The sequence below is a fragment of the Mobula hypostoma genome, chromosome 8 (genome assembly GCF_963921235.1).
Source record: "Mobula hypostoma chromosome 8, sMobHyp1.1, whole genome shotgun sequence".
Classification (NCBI taxonomy): domain Eukaryota; kingdom Metazoa; phylum Chordata; class Chondrichthyes; order Myliobatiformes; family Myliobatidae; genus Mobula; species Mobula hypostoma.
The window spans coordinates 107,923,206-107,931,321 of NC_086104.1; positions in this window are offsets into that span (position 1 = coordinate 107,923,206).

Below are 8,116 nucleotides of genomic sequence, written 5' to 3' on the forward strand. Positions count from 1 at the left end.
AGAACTGTCGCACACTGGATGTTTTTTTTGTTTTCCACACCATTTTCTGTAATCTCTAGAGACATTTGTGTGTGAGAATCCCAGGTGATCAGCAGTTTCTGAGATACTCAAACCACCCCATCTGGCACCAACAATCATTCGATGCTCAAAGTCACTTAGGTCACATTTCTTTCCCACTCTGATGTTTGGTCTGAACAACAACTGAACCTCTTGACCACATCTGCATGCTTTTATGCATTGAGTTGCTGCCACATGATTGGCTGATTAGATATTTGCATTAACAAGCAGGTGTACCTGATAACGTGGCCCAAGTGCATGTTCAGTAAACTAATTTGGAATCAAAGCTAGAATGATACCTAGCCATTGGATCTGGATATAAAAAAGACACATTTCACTCCCCACCCAGCTTCACCACAACCTTCCTCACAATTTTCCAGGTAAGTTGAAAGGAGCTCCCAGGGATTTAATTGAGCAACAGAAATGATGTAATTGTATAGAATCATACTTTCCAGTGAACCAGCCCCTTCTATAACATTCCCCAAGTACTGTCTGTCCCATAAGAAGTCCTACTTATACATTTGAGGAAAATTACATGAATATTGCGTCCCTCCATTACTATGTGTACCAAGCAGTCATGCCCCTTAATGATGGGGTTGTGAGTCTGAGAGATACTCAAACAACACCTCCTAAACTTACAACCCCTATCACTATAAGGACACCAAGCAAGCGATAGCTATCAACCCCAACCTCCCTTCCATACTACACATTATTTTGCCTTTAATATATGTTGCTGTTTCCTCATTTGACCTACTGATCAAAATCCCGGAAGCCTCAACTCAATGCTGTTGTAGGTGCTACCTTCCGCTGAATTCCAACTGGGTGCATCACCCCCTGGAACGGAGGGGCCGCTGCACAGGATCGGAAAAAGCTGCAGGAAGTTGTAAACTCAGCCAGCTCCATCATTGAGAGAGGAAAGAGCCCTGAAGTTTGTGCTTCCTACAGGCCTACTTCATTGTTAAATGTTGACTTTAAAATCTTATCTAAAACCTTAGCGTTGCGATTAGCAACTGTGTTACCTTTTCTCATAAAAAAGGATCAAACAGGTTTTGTAAAAGGCCGTAGATCAGCTAACAATATCAGAAGATTACTTAATGTGATTCATTTAAAATTTGAAATTCAAGGTACCCAGTGCCAGGATATTTCCATTACATTTGTTACGACACACTCCAGCAGGTTTCACACTACTGGTATTAGGCAAACCATTCTGTTTTCCTTCTCACTCTTTCGTTAAGTAATGGGTATCTCCATCAAGGACATCTTCAAGGAGTGATGCCTCAAAAGGGCAGCATCCATCATTAAGGACCCTATCACCCAGGACATGCCCTCTTCTCATTGCTACCACCAAGGAGGAGGCACAGGAGTCTGAAGGCACACACTCAACACTTCAGGAACAGCTTCTTCCCCTCCTGCCATCGCATTTCTGAATGGACAATAAACCCGTGTACACTACCTCACTTTCTTCCCCCTCTCCTTTTGCAATACTTATTGAATTAATGTCTATACTCAGTGGTGCGAGAAAGTTTGTGAACCCTGTAGAATTTTCTCTGTTTCTGCATAAAATGTGATCAGATCTTCATGCAAGTTCTAAAACTAGATAACAAGAGCCCAATTAAATAAATAACATAACACATTATACTTGTTCATTTATTTATTGAGAAAAATGATCCAATATAACATTTATTTGTTGGAAAAAGTATGTGAACCTCTGGGGCAATGCCTTCCACAAAAGCTATTCGGGGTCAGCTGTTCCAGTCAATGAACTGAGTTTGGAGGTGTGTGCCCTATAAAAAAGACACTTAAGAAAGACACTTAATCCCTTACTCACTCTTCCTTCAGTTAGTCCTGACGAAGGGTCTCGGCCTGAAACGTCGACTGCACCTCTTCCTATAGATGCTGCTTGGCCTGCTGCGTTCACCAGCAACTTTGATGTATGTCACTTAAGAAAGATCTGTTTATGTGCACAATGCCTCGATCAAAACAACTTTCAGAGGACCTTAGAAGAAGAATTGTAGAGATGCATGAAGCTAGAAAAGGCTGCAAAAGTATTTCTAAAGACCTGAGTGTTCATGAGTCCGCAGCAAGAGAAATTGTCACAACTGGAGGAAACTCAGTACTGCTGCTACTCTCCCGAGGAGTGGACATCCTGCCAAGATACGTAATTTCTCAGAAATGTTAGAGTGAAGGAGGAGTCAAAGGAAATCTGTGCTGGTCCCCAGGCCTGATGTTTGCATCCAGAGTATTAATGAGGCAGTGGATGCAGCAGAGTTGATCTTCCAAAACTCTGCAAGTGACAGAGCTGTCCCTGCAGATTGGAGAGGAGCAAATGCAATCCCATTACTTAACGAAAGAGTGAGAAGGAAAACAGAATGGTTTGCCTAATACCAGTAGTGTGAAACCTGCTGGAGTGTGTCGTAACAAATGTAATGGAAATATCCTGGCACTGGGTACCTTGAATTTCAAATTTTAAATGAATCACATTAAGTAATCTTCTGATATTGTTAGCTGATCTACGGCCTTTTACAAAACCTGTTTGATCCTTTTTTATGAGAAAAGGTAACACAGTTGCTAATCGCAACGCTAAGGTTTTAGATAAGATTTTAAAGTCAACATTTAACAATGAAGTAGGCCTGTAGGAAGCACAAACTTCAGGGCTCTTTCCTCTCTCAATGATGGTGGGAGGAAACCACAATTAAATACAAGATTGAACATGTTTAGCATAGGCTCTGATAATAACCCTGTGAACTCTTTATAGAATTCACTAGTGAGTCCATCAGGACCAGGGGCCTTCCCACTTTGGAGCTGTCTCACAGCTTCCTGTACCTCATGTATAGATAACGGAGCATTGAGGAGGGACTCTTGTTCAGAAGAAATGCCTGGGAGATCTAAATTCCTGAAAAAGGACTCCATCCTAGATTGTCCATCATTACAGGGGTCCCCAACCTTTTTCACACTGCGGACCGGTTTCGTATTGACAATATTCTTGCGGACCAGCCGACCGGCGGGGGGGTGGGGGTGGTGGGGGTGGTAGGGTTGCCAACGAACAAGAGTAGCAGTCAAATACGTTGGGTTTACCCCGAGAAAGACTACAATGACCATGAAGCCTTGCGCGGGCACCAGTGCACATGCGTGATTTGCGTATGCGTGTACGCACCAATTTTTTTCTACAAATCGTTTTTGGCGATTCTGTCCAGGGGGGTGGGGGAGGATGTTAATCACAAACGCAATACTGCGCAATACTGTATAGGTGATAAGTGGCTAATACACTCAATTTTGTTTCTAAAAGGGTTTATCTAACGAATTTAATATTAAACACACAGCGCATATTTTCCTCGCATGAATATAGTGATAAGTCAATTATCAGGGGAGCTTGAAGTAAGTGTTGAACGAACTTCCATTAGAAGTGGTAGAGGCAGGTTCGGTATTATCATTTAAAGAAAAATTGGATAGGTGTATGGACAGGAAAGGAATGGAGGGTTATGGGCTGAGTGCAGGTCAGTGAGACTAGGTGAGAGTAGCGTTCAGCACGGACTAGAAGGGCAGAGATGGCCTGTTTCCATGCTGTAATTGTTATATGGTTATATAAGTCACTTAAAAGTCAATAGCATCATAACATTTTAAGTAACGTTTGGATATTAAACACACAGCACATATTTTCCCCGTATGAACGTATAAAATCATTGCAACACACCAATATCGCTGAATCAGGGGGAGCCCTGGGCTTGTTTCCCTGCAACAAGACAGTCCTATCGCGGGGTGATGGGAGACAGCGATACTCGAAGGAGGTTCCTTATGTCCAGTCTGTTCCGCAATTTAGTTTTCGTTGCATTCATTGCAGAGATATGTTGGAAATGGAAGCAACGTTTTCAGTGCTTTCGTGGCTATCTCAGGATATTTAGCCTTGACTTTGATCCAGAATGCCGGCAGAGATGTTATGTCAAATATGCTTTTCAGCCCGCCGTCATTTGCAAGCTCGAGGAGTTGATCTCCTTCCCACGCTGACATGGATGACGCGCGGGTAATGACCTCGCGTGTGTTCAAGCTCAACAATGGGCGTGACAGGGAATGAGGAAAGGTGCAGCTGACTCCTATCACCAAATCATACTGTTTCCTCGCGGCCCGGTAGCGCATGCTTTGCAGCCCAGCACCGGTCCGCAGCCTGGTGGTTGGGGACCGCTGCATCATTACATTGCTCAGATTGATACGATTTAGAATAAAAATTCTTAAACACAACATTAATCATTTTAGAATTACTAGTGAGGGCTCCTGTCCCATCCCTAATTGAAGCAATAGTCTGACAGGCATTTTTCTTTCTAGCTAAATAGGCCAAATACCCACCTGGTTTTTCACCATGTTCAAACAATCATTGTTTAGCAAATGTCAATTTTCTTTTGGCTGCTTGTGTAAGTCAAGAGTTTAGTGTACAGCATAGGACTGTGATATTCTGTAACTTGGCTACAGAAGGTTTATTAATATAATCCTTTTCAGCTGCCGCAAGCCTTGCTGTTCCACCGCTTGTTTAACCACCCTTTTAACCTGAGTAGCTACTTTCAGGGACTTACAAGTTTGGACTCCAAGATCTCACTGTTCATCAACACTGTTAAGGGTCTTGCCTTTAACAGTGTACTGTCTCTTTACATTTGATCTGCCAAGGTGCAACACTTCACATTTGGCCAGGTTAAGTTTCATCTCCTATTTCTCTGCCCGTATCTGCAACTGATCTGTATCTGCTGTATTCTTTGCAATTCTTCTACCCTATCCACAACACTACCAATCTTCTTATTATCTACAGACTTAACTAACCGACCCACTTACATTTTCATACAGGACATTTATATACATCACAAACAGCAGAGGTCCCAGTATAGACCCCAGCAGAATACCACTAATCACAGACCTCCAGCTAAAATAAGTCCCTTCAACCACTACCCTCTGTCTTCTATGGTCAAGCCAGATCTGAATTGAAATGGCCAATTATCCATAGAGCCCATGCACCTTAATCTTCTGGATGAGTCTCCCATGTCAAGCACCTTACTAAAATACATGTAAACAAAATCCACAGCTCTACCTTCAGCAGTCACCCTCGTCATCTCATCAAAAAGCTCAGTTGTTAGTAAGACACCACTTCCCCTGCACAAAGCCATGCTGGTTCTCCCGAATTAAGCCATAGTTTTCCAAATGCTCATAGATCCTATCCCTAATAATTTCCCAACCACTGATGTGAAACTCAGCAGCCTCTAGTTTCCAGGATTATCCCTGATCCCCTTCTTGAATAATGGAATTTGAGCTACTTGCTGCACCTCTGGGACCTCACCTGTGGCTAGAGAGAATATGAAAATATTGATCAAGGTCCCAGCAATCTCTTCTCTTGCCTTTGTCAATAATCTGGGCTATATTCCATCAGGCCCTGGGGACGTTTCCATCTTAATGCTCTTTAAGAGGCCCAACACTACCTCCTCCTTTACCTCAAAATACCCCAGCATATTAATACGCCCATCACTGATCTCCCTATATTCCACCTCCTCCTGAATACTGATGTAAAGTATTCATTAAAGACCTCACCCACATCCTCCACATCCAAGCAAATGTTGCCTCCTTTATTCTTGAGTGGTCCCACCCTCTCCCTAGTTATCCTCTTGCTCTTGATGACGGTATAGAATGTCTTTAACCCTAATTGCCAATTACTTTTCATGGCCCTCCTTGGATTTCCTAATTCCCTTCTTGAATTCTTTTCTGGCTTCTTTATAATCTTCAGTGGCTCTATTTGATTCTAGATTCCTAAGGCTTACATACTTTTCCTTTTTCTTCTTGACTAAATTCATCACCTGTCTCGACATCCAAGGTTCTCTTACCTTGCCATCCGTGTCCTTCCTTCTGACTGCATGCTCCTTACAAATTCTGCTCCATCTAAACCACTTGCACTCAGAAGGTTCCAGTTTATATCAGGGAAGCTAAAGTCCCCTATGACAACAATCCTATTGTTTTTACACCTTTTCTTAATCAGCCTGTGTATTGGGGGTGGCTATGGGGGGGGGTCTATAGTACAATCTTATCAATGTGATTGCACCCTTCCTGTTTTTGGGTTCTACCCATATAGACTCAGTGGACGAGTCCTCCATTTTGTCCTTTGTGATATTCTCTCTGATTAGTGTTGCAACTCCACACCTCCCATTTTGCCTCCTTCTTTATCATTTCTAAAACATTGAAACCCTGGGACGTTAAGCATCCATTCCTTTCCCTCTGTCAACCAAGTTTCTGTAATGGCCATCATGTACTGATCCATGCTCTAAGTTCGTCACATCAATGGATAGTAAAAGTTTTTATAATAATATAAAGTGGAAAAGGGTGGCCAAAGTGAACGTAGGTCCTTTGGAGGACGAGGAGGGGGAATTGAAATTGGGTAATGAGGAAATGGCCAAGGCTCTGAATGACTATATCATGTCACTCTTTACAGTGGCGACACATCGAGCATGTCAAAGAGAGATGATATGGATGTGATGGAGGTGAGGACCTTGATACAATAACAATCACGAAAGAGGTAGTGCTGAGCAAACTTGTGGACCTAAAGATAGATAAGTCCCCTGGTCCTGATGGAATACATCCCAGGGTACTTCAAAGAAATAGCAAAGGTTATAGTAGACACCAAGGTGATTATTTACCACAATTCTCTGGACTCTGGATAGGTCCTGGTGGACTGGAAGAAGGTGAATGTCATCCCACTGTTCTAAAAAGGATGTAGGCAAAAGGCAGGTAACTATAGGCCAGTTAGTTTAATATCTGTAGTTGGGAAAATGTTTGAAGCTGTCATTAAAGAAGAGATAGCAAGTCATCTGGAAAGAAATGGATCCACCAGGCAGACACAGCATGGATTCAGCAAAGGCAGGTCCTGTTTGACAAACTTATTGGAGCTCTTTGAGGATATAACAAGCACAGTAGATAGAGGGGAACAGATAGATATTATTTACTTGGACTTCAAGAAGACGTTCGATAAGGTGCCACATAAAAGACATCCATAAGATAAGGATGCATAGAGTTGGGGGTGATGTACTAGCATGGTTAGAGGATTGGTTAACTAATATCAGAGAATTGGGATACATGGGTGTTACTCTGGCAATCAGTGGAGAGTGGTGTGCTGCAGGGTTGGTGATAGCCTGCAACTGTTCACGACATACGTTAACGATCTGGAAGAGGGGACCAAGCGTAGTGTATCTAAGTTTGCTGATGACACTAAATTGAGTGGAAAAGAAAATTGTTCAGAAGATACGGAGAGTCTGCAGAGGGATATAGATAGGTTAAGTGAGTGGGCAAGGGTCTGGCAGATGGAGTACAATGTTAGTAAATGTGAGGTCATCCACATAGGAAGGAAAATGGAAGATCAGATTATTATTTGAATGGTAAAAAAATTGCAGCATACTGCTGTGCAGAGGGACTTGGGAGTGTTTGTGCATGAATCACAAAAGGTTGGTTTGCAGGTGCAACAGGCTATCGAGAAGACAAATGGAATGTTGACCTTCATTGCGAGAGGGAGTGAATTTAAGAGCAGGGAGGTTATGCTGCAACTGTACAGGGTACTGGTGAGGCCACACCTGGAGTACTGTGAGCAGTTCTGGTCTCCTTACTTGAGGAAGGACATACTGGCTCTGGAGGCAGTGCAGAGGAGGTTCACCAGGTTGATTGCAGAGATGAGGGGGTTAGACGATGAGGAGAGTTTGAGTCACCTGGGGCTGTACTCGCTGGAATTCAGAAGAATGAGAGGAGATCTTATAGAGACATATAAAATTATAAGATAGAGGCAGGGAAGTTGTTTCCATTGATAGGTGAGATTAGAACGAGGGGACATAGCCTCAAGATTCAGAGGAGTAGAGTTAGGATGGAGATGAGGAGGAACTACTTTTCCCAGAGAGTGGTGAATCTATGGAATTCTCTACCCAGTGAAGCAGTGGGGGCTACCTCAGTAAATATATTTAAGACAAGGTTGGGTAGAGTTTTGCATAGTAGAGGAATTAAGGGTTAGGGGGAAAAGGCAGGTGGGTGGAGATGAGTCCATGGTCAGATCAGC